General features: G+C 43.8%; 2 non-coding genes across 2 annotated transcripts; both read left to right on the forward strand.

Annotated features, from left to right (window-relative positions):
- Window positions 1-1097: 1097 nt before the first annotated feature.
- On the forward strand, window positions 1098-1204 carry LOC138560778 (U6 spliceosomal RNA). The gene has a single exon (XR_011299244.1). It is a non-coding gene; the product is annotated as a U6 spliceosomal RNA (small nuclear RNA).
- Window positions 1205-6539: 5335 nt separating this feature from the next.
- On the forward strand, window positions 6540-6646 carry LOC138560780 (U6 spliceosomal RNA). Its single transcript, XR_011299245.1, has one exon. It is a non-coding gene; the product is annotated as a U6 spliceosomal RNA (small nuclear RNA).
- Window positions 6647-11981: the final 5335 nt, after the last annotated feature.

Consider the following 11981-nt stretch of genomic DNA (forward strand, 5'->3'; position numbering starts at 1 on the left):
TGTTCTGCGCTGTGGGAAAGTGACATTTATCCACTGACATTAACCAAACTACTTGCGCTGTTCAACGCACATGCATGCAGAGAAATAATGTTATGTTTTTTGGGGAAGATCTAGAGGGTCCTGCTGATGATTCTTTTAAGCTGTCTGCTACTCTTGCTTTTACATAGAGTCTTCCCTGCCCAGGAATGTTTAAGGTATACTGTATGTCCCTCTCTTACAATGAAAACTCTGTTGAAAGCACAGAGGTACATAGGAATGGATCTGTTAAGAAATGAGACAAAAAGCCTGGAAAATGTAGAAACAGGTAGTATTTGGACTTAGCACATTTGACTGTGAGTTAGTTTATTGTATCAGTTGACCCACTGACCCCCTTACCTTTTGTGTAATACTTTTGCTCTCAGTGGGGTTGCCCAAAGTTCCCTTCTTAAAGCGGCTTTCTTATAAAAAAATCCTAGACCTGCTTTTTGTGGCACACATGCCTCATATCCCGTTGCAGTTGATAAAGTCACATCATCTCCCACCAGTACAAGCTGTAAAAGATTTCCAGGGCTTATCCAAGCAAACTAGACGTGGGTCGAAGGTTGAGCAATCCTTAAATCAGCAGCAAAGTTAAAATTGAAATCAGCCTCAGAATCCTTTATAGGATGGTCCAACATCTGTTGCTTACAGGGCTCAATCGGACAGCCTCTGGTGCTGACTCCTTAAGCCACCTCCTGTTTTTGCCTTGTCCTTGATACAGCCATGGGCCCACATACACTCAGAGGTACCGAGTTTTTCTCATGTCTATTGGGTCTATTGTGATGCTCTCAGGCTTGTATGACCCAGCCATTGTGATGGGGAGGGGGTTTTCATTTTGCAAGCACCCTGGACCATTAATCTTTATATCTTTAAATATAATTGGCATTAAACTAAAACCCTTTAGGGCCAGATCAATACAGCAGCAAAGAATGCTTATTCGTTGTTGTTTGCCTCTTCATTTCATACCACCCGATATCTAAATGGTGTTTGGACTTTCTGCCCTCTGAAATAAGGACATTTGGTATGGCAAACCTTTGACCAGAGGTCCTAATCAATGGTTTGATTGACTCTCCCTTTGCGCTTGCTTCTGCAACACATGTACTAATATTGGAATGATAATGGGAAATTTAAATCGGCCCCTGCTCTAAAGGATGACACGCACATTCGTAAAGCATTCACTATTTTTGGAACATGACTGGACAGAAACTTTCTTAATTTGCAAGTGTTGATTTTTTAATAGATCTTTCTTTATTGAAGATTGAAATTGTATGTTCATTCATATTACACGACAACACAATGCATTTTGCGCCAAATTCAACACTAATGCCTCAGGAGCCTTTTACTTGTGAGTCCTCTTGACTGAATGAACAGCCCCGTCCCCTTCAATTTCTTGACTTGTACTTTTACAAGTGGCACGCTTCTTTTGTTTTTTTTTTATCCCATTCTACCAAACTCAGTATTATCACTTTCCCCCTTGTTGTGCACTCCAGCGTAAACTGCTTTAAGGTGCTATTTGCAAATATCGCTCTGAACTACAGCTTTACTTGCTTCTGGGCCTTAATCTTTAAATGGGGCTGAGCAGTGTACTCCGGGTTTGGCTGCTTTTAGTTGGTTGATTTCTTTTTTGATTTCTGTAACTTTCAAACAGTCCCATTGTGAAATACCATTGCCACAATGTGCTGCAGTGCATGAAAACTTAAAATTAATGGTAGGGAGAGGGAGAGGGGCTGGGGGGAAGAGAGAGTGCGGGAGGGTGGGAGGGAGCGAGGGAAGGAGACAGGGAGGAGAGAGAGAGAAAACAAAGAAAATATGGTATTTGGGGGCTATGTATTTGCATGGAAAAGATTTTAGCCTTTTAATCAAGTGGAAAGGGGCTCTGTGGTTGGTATCTCAGCCTGTTGATGCTTTGTTGAGTTGCTTGGAACATGCAAGGAAGGAGACCTGAAGCACTCCCGACCAGGTTGCATGTCTCCAAGTTACTGAAATCCAACAGACCTCCTCCCTGTGCCACAAACTTCTGGGCACTGAGCTCTGCAGTTGTTCCCCACAGGTCGCCAAGTGTCCCAGATTTACTTTCTCAGAGTTGCTAGTTACTGCTACCCCACCTCGACCACTATATTTTCCCCAGATACTTGCTACTGTGGAGTAAGCAGGGCTAAGAGAGAGGGAGAGGGGGTGTGCCTATGCAAATCATCTGCCAGTATGCTTCCTGGGAGGTCATTCCATCTCACCATCTGACACCTGGGCAGCGGCAGGTAATTTGGAGAACAGACATATTCGGACAGGCCACAGAGCAAAAGCTGGGCCGTTGATTGAGGATCCCTTTAGCCATGTCTCCCTAAGTTACTGAGGTCCAGAAAAATTCCACCCTCAGCTCTTATAGAGAGGTCCTTGGCCGATCGTGGCCGATCAGGGTCGGGGGTGGGGGGACTGCACACTGCCTCACCTTTTCACTGCTTTCTACAGCGGTAATGCTTTTGCAGAAGGGGCCTGTACAAGTGATTTTGTCTGCGCTGTGGGAAAGTGACATTTATCCACTGACATTAACCAAATTACTTGCGCTGTTCAACGCACATACATGCATAGAAATCATGTTATGTTTTTTGGGGAAGGTCTAGAGGGTCCTGCTGATGATTTATTAAGCTGTCTGCTACTCTTGCTTTTACATAGTCTTCCCTGCCCAGGCATGTTTAAGGCATACTGTATGTCCCTCCATTACAATGAAAACTCTGTTGAAAGCACAGAGGTACATAGGAATGGATCTGTTAAGAACTGAAACAAAAAGCCTGGAAAAATGTCGAAACGCGTAGGATTTGGGCTTACAATTAACTGACTCACATTCAGATGTGCTATCCCTTGCCCCCCTGACCCCCTTTCCTTTTGTGTAATCCTTTTGTTCTCAGTAGGGTTTTCCAAAGTGGCTTTCAAATAAAAGATCATAGACCTGCATTTTGTGGCACACATGCCTCATATCCCGTTGCTCTTGATAAACTCACATCATCTCCCACCAATACAAGCTGTAAAAGATTTTCAGGGCTTAGCCAAGCAAACTAGACGCGGGTCGAAGGTTGAGCAATCCTTTAATCAGCAGCAAAGTTAACATTGAAATAAGCCTCAGAATCTCTTAAAGGATGGTCCAACATCTGTTGCTGGCAGTGCGCAATGGGGCAGCCTGGGTGCTGACACCTTAAGCCATCTCCTATTCTTGCCTTGTCCTTGATCCAGCCATGGGCCCACATACACTCAGAGGTACAGAGTGTTTCTCATGTCTCTGGGTCTGCTGTGATGCTCTCACTCTTGCATCACCCAGCCATCGTGATGGGGAGAGGGGTGTCGATTTGCAAGCACCGTTGAGCATGAATCTTTTTATCTTTAAATATAATTGGCATTAAACCAAACCCTTTAGGACCAGATCAATAAAGCAGCAAAGAATGCTGATGTATTGCTGTTTGCCGCTTAATTCCATACCATCCGACATCTAAATGGTGTTTGGTCAAACGTTTGCCATATCAAATGTCCTTATGTTAAAGAGCAGAAAGTCCAGAGGTCCTAATCAATGGTTTGGTTGGCTCTCCCTTTGCGCTTGCCTTAAGGCGTCAGCCCGATTGCGCCCTGCAAGCAACCAGTGTTGGCCCATCCTTTAAGAGATTCTGAAGCTGATTTCAATGTTATTTTTGCTGCTGATTTAAGGATTGCTCAACCTTCGGCCCACGTCTAATTTCCTTGGCTATGCCCTTGACATCTTTTACAGCTTGTATTGGTGGGAGATGATGTGAGTTTATCAAGAGCAACGGGATATGAGGCATGTGGGCCATAAAAAACATGTCTAGGATCTTTTTTTATAAGAAAGTCTCTTTAAGTAGGGAACTTTGGACAACACTGCTGAGAGCAAAAGGATTACACAAAAGGTAAGCGGGTCAGTGGGTCAAGGGATAGCACATCTGACTGTGAGTCCGTTTATTGTAAGTCCAAATCCTACCTGTTTCAACATTTTTCCAGGCTTTTTGTTTCATTTCTTAACAGATCCATTCCTATGTACCTCAGCAAAACATGTACTAATATTGGAATGAAAATGGGAAAATAGAATTGGCCCCTGCTTCAAAGGATGACACGCACATTCGTAAAGCATTCACTATTTTTGGCACACGACAGGACAGAAACTTTCTTAATCTGCAAGTATTTATTTTTTAATACATCTTTTTTTAATGAAGATTGAAATTGTATTTTCATACATAATACACGACAACACAATACATTTTGGGCCAAATTCAACACTAATGCCTCGGGAGACTTTTACTTGTGAGTCCTATTGACTGAATGAACAGCCCCATCTCCTTCAATTTCTTGACTTGTACTTTTAGAAGTGGCACGCTGCTTTTGTTTTTTATCCCATTCTACCAAACTGAGTATTATCACTTTTCCTCTTGTTGTGCACTCCAGCGTCAACTGCTTTAAGGAGCTATTTGCAAACATCGCTCTGAACTACAGCTTTACTTGCTTCTAGGCCTTAATCTTTAATTGTGGCTTAGCAGTGTACTCCGGATTTGGCTGCTTTTAGTTGGTTAATTCTTTTTTTATTTCTGTAACTTTCAAACAGTCCCATTGTGAAATACCATTGTCACAATGTGCTGCAGTGCAGGAAAACTTAAAATGAATGGTAGGGAGGGGGGGGTTATGGGGGAGGGAGGGAGGAGAGAGAGACAGAGAGAGAGAAAACAAAGAAAATATGGTTTTCGGTGGCTATGTGTTTGCATGGAAAAGATTTTAGGCTTTTAATCATGTGGAAAGGGGCTCTGTGGCTGGCATGGCAGCCTGTTGATGCTTTGTTGAGTTGCTTGGAACATGCAAGGAAGGAGACCTGAAGCACTCCCGACCAGGTTGCATGTCTCCAAGTTACTGAAATCCCACAGACCTTCTCCCCGTGCCACAAAGTTCTGGGAGATGAGCTCTGCAGTTGTTCCCCACAAGTCGCCAAGCTCCCCAGATTTACTTTCTCAGAGTTGCTAGTTACTGCTACCCTACCTCGACCACTATATTTTGCCCAGATACTTGCTACTGTGGAGTAAGCAGGGGTAAGAAAGAGAGCGAGGGGATTTGCCTATGCAAATCATCTGCCAGGATCCTACCTGGGAGGTCATTCCATCTCACCAGCTGACACCTGGGCAGCGGCAGGTAATTTGGAGAACAGATATATACGGACAGGCCACAAAGCAAAGGCTGAGCTGTTGATTGAGGATCCCTTTTGCCATGTCTCCCCAAGTTACAGAGGTCCAGAAAATTCCACCCTCAGCTCTCATAGAGAGGTCCTTGGCCGATCGTGGCCGATCAGAGGAGGGAAGTGTCGGAGGTGACTGCACACTGCCTCACCTTCACTGCTTTCTACAGTGGTAATGCTTTTGCAGAAGGGGCCTGTACAAGTGATTTTGTTCTGCGCTGTGGGAAAGTGACATTTATCCACTGACATTAACCAAACTACTTGCGCTGTTCAACGCACATGCATGCAGAGAAATAATGTTATGTTTTTTGGGGAAGATCTAGAGGGTCCTGCTGATGATTCTTTTAAGCTGTCTGCTACTCTTGCTTTTACATAGAGTCTTCCCTGCCCAGGAATGTTTAAGGTATACTGTATGTCCCTCTCTTACAATGAAAACTCTGTTGAAAGCACAGAGGTACATAGGAATGGATCTGTTAAGAAATGAGACAAAAAGCCTGGAAAATGTAGAAACAGGTAGTATTTGGACTTAGCACATTTGACTGTGAGTTAGTTTATTGTATCAGTTGACCCACTGACCCCCTTACCTTTTGTGTAATACTTTTGCTCTCAGTGGGGTTGCCCAAAGTTCCCTTCTTAAAGCGGCTTTCTTATAAAAAAATCCTAGACCTGCTTTTTGTGGCACACATGCCTCATATCCCGTTGCAGTTGATAAAGTCACATCATCTCCCACCAGTACAAGCTGTAAAAGATTTCCAGGGCTTATCCAAGCAAACTAGACGTGGGTCGAAGGTTGAGCAATCCTTAAATCAGCAGCAAAGTTAAAATTGAAATCAGCCTCAGAATCCTTTATAGGATGGTCCAACATCTGTTGCTTACAGGGCTCAATCGGACAGCCTCTGGTGCTGACTCCTTAAGCCACCTCCTGTTTTTGCCTTGTCCTTGATACAGCCATGGGCCCACATACACTCAGAGGTACCGAGTTTTTCTCATGTCTATTGGGTCTATTGTGATGCTCTCAGGCTTGTATGACCCAGCCATTGTGATGGGGAGGGGGTTTTCATTTTGCAAGCACCCTGGACCATTAATCTTTATATCTTTAAATATAATTGGCATTAAACTAAAACCCTTTAGGGCCAGATCAATACAGCAGCAAAGAATGCTTATTCGTTGTTGTTTGCCTCTTCATTTCATACCACCCGATATCTAAATGGTGTTTGGACTTTCTGCCCTCTGAAATAAGGACATTTGGTATGGCAAACCTTTGACCAGAGGTCCTAATCAATGGTTTGATTGACTCTCCCTTTGCGCTTGCTTCTGCAACACATGTACTAATATTGGAATGATAATGGGAAATTTAAATCGGCCCCTGCTCTAAAGGATGACACGCACATTCGTAAAGCATTCACTATTTTTGGAACATGACTGGACAGAAACTTTCTTAATTTGCAAGTGTTGATTTTTTAATAGATCTTTCTTTATTGAAGATTGAAATTGTATGTTCATTCATATTACACGACAACACAATGCATTTTGCGCCAAATTCAACACTAATGCCTCAGGAGCCTTTTACTTGTGAGTCCTCTTGACTGAATGAACAGCCCCGTCCCCTTCAATTTCTTGACTTGTACTTTTACAAGTGGCACGCTTCTTTTGTTTTTTTTTTATCCCATTCTACCAAACTCAGTATTATCACTTTCCCCCTTGTTGTGCACTCCAGCGTAAACTGCTTTAAGGTGCTATTTGCAAATATCGCTCTGAACTACAGCTTTACTTGCTTCTGGGCCTTAATCTTTAAATGGGGCTGAGCAGTGTACTCCGGGTTTGGCTGCTTTTAGTTGGTTGATTTCTTTTTTGATTTCTGTAACTTTCAAACAGTCCCATTGTGAAATACCATTGCCACAATGTGCTGCAGTGCATGAAAACTTAAAATTAATGGTAGGGAGAGGGAGAGGGGCTGGGGGGAAGAGAGAGTGCGGGAGGGTGGGAGGGAGCGAGGGAAGGAGACAGGGAAGAGAGAGAGAGAAAACAAAGAAAATATGGTATTTGGGGGCTATGTATTTGCATGGAAAAGATTTTAGCCTTTTAATCAAGTGGAAAGGGGCTCTGTGGTTGGTATCTCAGCCTGTTGATGCTTTGTTGAGTTGCTTGGAACATGCAAGGAAGGAGACCTGAAGCACTCCCGACCAGGTTGCATGTCTCCAAGTTACTGAAATCCAACAGACCTCCTCCCTGTGCCACAAACTTCTGGGCACTGAGCTCTGCAGTTGTTCCCCACAGGTCGCCAAGTGTCCCAGATTTACTTTCTCAGAGTTGCTAGTTACTGCTACCCCACCTCGACCACTATATTTTCCCCAGATACTTGCTACTGTGGAGTAAGCAGGGCTAAGAGAGAGGGAGAGGGGGTGTGCCTATGCAAATCATCTGCCAGTATGCTTCCTGGGAGGTCATTCCATCTCACCATCTGACACCTGGGCAGCGGCAGGTAATTTGGAGAACAGACATATTCGGACAGGCCACAGAGCAAAAGCTGGGCCGTTGATTGAGGATCCCTTTAGCCATGTCTCCCTAAGTTACTGAGGTCCAGAAAAATTCCACCCTCAGCTCTTATAGAGAGGTCCTTGGCCGATCGTGGCCGATCAGGGTCGGGGGTGGGGGGACTGCACACTGCCTCACCTTTTCACTGCTTTCTACAGCGGTAATGCTTTTGCAGAAGGGGCCTGTACAAGTGATTTTGTCTGCGCTGTGGGAAAGTGACATTTATCCACTGACATTAACCAAATTACTTGTGCTGTTCAACGCACATACATGCATAGAAATCATGTTATGTTTTTTGGGGAAGGTCTAGAGGGTCCTGCTGATGATTTATTAAGCTGTCTGCTACTCTTGCTTTTACATAGTCTTCCCTGCCCAGGCATGTTTAAGGCATACTGTATGTCCCTCCATTACAATGAAAACTCTGTTGAAAGCACAGAGGTACATAGGAATGGATCTGTTAAGAACTGAAACAAAAAGCCTGGAAAAATGTCGAAACGCGTAGGATTTGGGCTTACAATTAACTGACTCACATTCAGATGTGCTATCCCTTGCCCCCCTGACCCCCTTTCCTTTTGTGTAATCCTTTTGTTCTCAGTAGGGTTTTCCAAAGTGGCTTTCAAATAAAAGATCATAGACCTGCATTTTGTGGCACACATGCCTCATATCCCGTTGCTCTTGATAAACTCACATCATCTCCCACCAATACAAGCTGTAAAAGATTTTCAGGGCTTAGCCAAGCAAACTAGACGCGGGTCGAAGGTTGAGCAATCCTTTAATCAGCAGCAAAGTTAACATTGAAATAAGCCTCAGAATCTCTTAAAGGATGGTCCAACATCTGTTGCTGGCAGTGCGCAATGGGGCAGCCTGGGTGCTGACACCTTAAGCCATCTCCTATTCTTGCCTTGTCCTTGATCCAGCCATGGGCCCACATACACTCAGAGGTACAGAGTGTTTCTCATGTCTCTGGGTCTGCTGTGATGCTCTCACTCTTGCATCACCCAGCCATCGTGATGGGGAGAGGGGTGTCGATTTGCAAGCACCGTTGAGCATGAATCTTTTTATCTTTAAATATAATTGGCATTAAACCAAACCCTTTAGGACCAGATCAATAAAGCAGCAAAGAATGCTGATGTATTGCTGTTTGCCGCTTAATTCCATACCATCCGACATCTAAATGGTGTTTGGTCAAACGTTTGCCATATCAAATGTCCTTATGTTAAAGAGCAGAAAGTCCAGAGGTCCTAATCAATGGTTTGGTTGGCTCTCCCTTTGCGCTTGCCTTAAGGCGTCAGCCCGATTGCGCCCTGCAAGCAACCAGTGTTGGCCCATCCTTTAAGAGATTCTGAAGCTGATTTCAATGTTATTTTTGCTGCTGATTTAAGGATTGCTCAACCTTCGGCCCACGTCTAATTTCCTTGGCTATGCCCTTGACATCTTTTACAGCTTGTATTGGTGGGAGATGATGTGAGTTTATCAAGAGCAACGGGATATGAGGCATGTGGGCCATAAAAAACATGTCTAGGATCTTTTTTTATAAGAAAGTCTCTTTAAGTAGGGAACTTTGGACAACACTGCTGAGAGCAAAAGGATTACACAAAAGGTAAGCGGGTCAGTGGGTCAAGGGATAGCACATCTGACTGTGAGTCCGTTTATTGTAAGTCCAAATCCTACCTGTTTCAACATTTTTCCAGGCTTTTTGTTTCATTTCTTAACAGATCCATTCCTATGTACCTCAGCAAAACATGTACTAATATTGGAATGAAAATGGGAAAATAGAATTGGCCCCTGCTTCAAAGGATGACACGCACATTCGTAAAGCATTCACTATTTTTGGCACACGACAGGACAGAAACTTTCTTAATCTGCAAGTATTTATTTTTTAATACATCTTTTTTTAATGAAGATTGAAATTGTATTTTCATACATAATACACGACAACACAATACATTTTGGGCCAAATTCAACACTAATGCCTCGGGAGACTTTTACTTGTGAGTCCTATTGACTGAATGAACAGCCCCATCTCCTTCAATTTCTTGACTTGTACTTTTAGAAGTGGCACGCTGCTTTTGTTTTTTATCCCATTCTACCAAACTGAGTATTATCACTTTTCCTCTTGTTGTGCACTCCAGCGTCAACTGCTTTAAGGAGCTATTTGCAAACATCGCTCTGAACTACAGCTTTACTTGCTTCTAGGCCTTAATCTTTAATTGTGGCTTAGCAGTGTACTCCGGATTTGGCTGCTTTTAGTTGGTTAATTCTTTTTTTATTTCTGTAACTTTCAAACAGTCCCATTGTGAAATACCATTGTCACAATGTGCTGCAGTGCAGGAAAACTTAAAATGAATGGTAGGGAGGGGGGGGTTATGGGGGAGGGAGGGAGGAGAGAGAGACAGAGAGAGAGAAAACAAAGAAAATATGGTTTTCGGTGGCTATGTGTTTGCATGGAAAAGATTTTAGGCTTTTAATCATGTGGAAAGGGGCTCTGTGGCTGGCATGGCAGCCTGTTGATGCTTTGTTGAGTTGCTTGGAACATGCAAGGAAGGAGACCTGAAGCACTCCCGACCAGGTTGCATGTCTCCAAGTTACTGAAATCCCACAGACCTTCTCCCCGTGCCACAAAGTTCTGGGAGATGAGCTCTGCAGTTGTTCCCCACAAGTCGCCAAGCTCCCCAGATTTACTTTCTCAGAGTTGCTAGTTACTGCTACCCTACCTCGACCACTATATTTTGCCCAGATACTTGCTACTGTGGAGTAAGCAGGGGTAAGAAAGAGAGCGAGGGGATTTGCCTATGCAAATCATCTGCCAGGATCCTACCTGGGAGGTCATTCCATCTCACCAGCTGACACCTGGGCAGCGGCAGGTAATTTGGAGAACAGATATATACGGACAGGCCACAAAGCAAAGGCTGAGCTGTTGATTGAGGATCCCTTTTGCCATGTCTCCCCAAGTTACAGAGGTCCAGAAAATTCCACCCTCAGCTCTCATAGAGAGGTCCTTGGCCGATCGTGGCCGATCAGAGGAGGGAAGTGTCGGAGGTGACTGCACACTGCCTCACCTTCACTGCTTTCTACAGTGGTAATGCTTTTGCAGAAGGGGCCTGTACAAGTGATTTTGTTCTGCGCTGTGGGAAAGTGACATTTATCCACTGACATTAACCAAACTACTTGCGCTGTTCAACGCACATGCATGCAGAGAAATAATGTTATGTTTTTTGGGGAAGATCTAGAGGGTCCTGCTGATGATTCTTTTAAGCTGTCTGCTACTCTTGCTTTTACATAGAGTCTTCCCTGCCCAGGAATGTTTAAGGTATACTGTATGTCCCTCTCTTACAATGAAAACTCTGTTGAAAGCACAGAGGTACATAGGAATGGATCTGTTAAGAAATGAGACAAAAAGCCTGGAAAATGTAGAAACAGGTAGTATTTGGACTTAGCACATTTGACTGTGAGTTAGTTTATTGTATCAGTTGACCCACTGACCCCCTTACCTTTTGTGTAATACTTTTGCTCTCAGTGGGGTTGCCCAAAGTTCCCTTCTTAAAGCGGCTTTCTTATAAAAAAATCCTAGACCTGCTTTTTGTGGCACACATGCCTCATATCCCGTTGCAGTTGATAAAGTCACATCATCTCCCACCAGTACAAGCTGTAAAAGATTTCCAGGGCTTATCCAAGCAAACTAGACGTGGGTCGAAGGTTGAGCAATCCTTAAATCAGCAGCAAAGTTAAAATTGAAATCAGCCTCAGAATCCTTTATAGGATGGTCCAACATCTGTTGCTTACAGGGCTCAATCGGACAGCCTCTGGTGCTGACTCCTTAAGCCACCTCCTGTTTTTGCCTTGTCCTTGATACAGCCATGGGCCCACATACACTCAGAGGTACCGAGTTTTTCTCATGTCTATTGGGTCTATTGTGATGCTCTCAGGCTTGTATGACCCAGCCATTGTGATGGGGAGGGGGTTTTCATTTTGCAAGCACCCTGGACCATTAATCTTTATATCTTTAAATATAATTGGCATTAAACTAAAACCCTTTAGGGCCAGATCAATACAGCAGCAAAGAATGCTTATTCGTTGTTGTTTGCCTCTTCATTTCATACCACCCGATATCTAAATGGTGTTTGGACTTTCTGCCCTCTGAAATAAGGACATTTGGTATGGCAAACCTTTGACCAGAGGTCCTAATCAATGGTTTGATTGACTCTCCCTTTGC

Source organism: Ambystoma mexicanum, unplaced genomic scaffold (genome assembly GCF_040938575.1).
Source record: "Ambystoma mexicanum isolate Mex_15411 unplaced genomic scaffold, UKY_AmexF1_1 Mex_scaf48, whole genome shotgun sequence".
NCBI classification, from domain to species: domain Eukaryota; kingdom Metazoa; phylum Chordata; class Amphibia; order Caudata; family Ambystomatidae; genus Ambystoma; species Ambystoma mexicanum.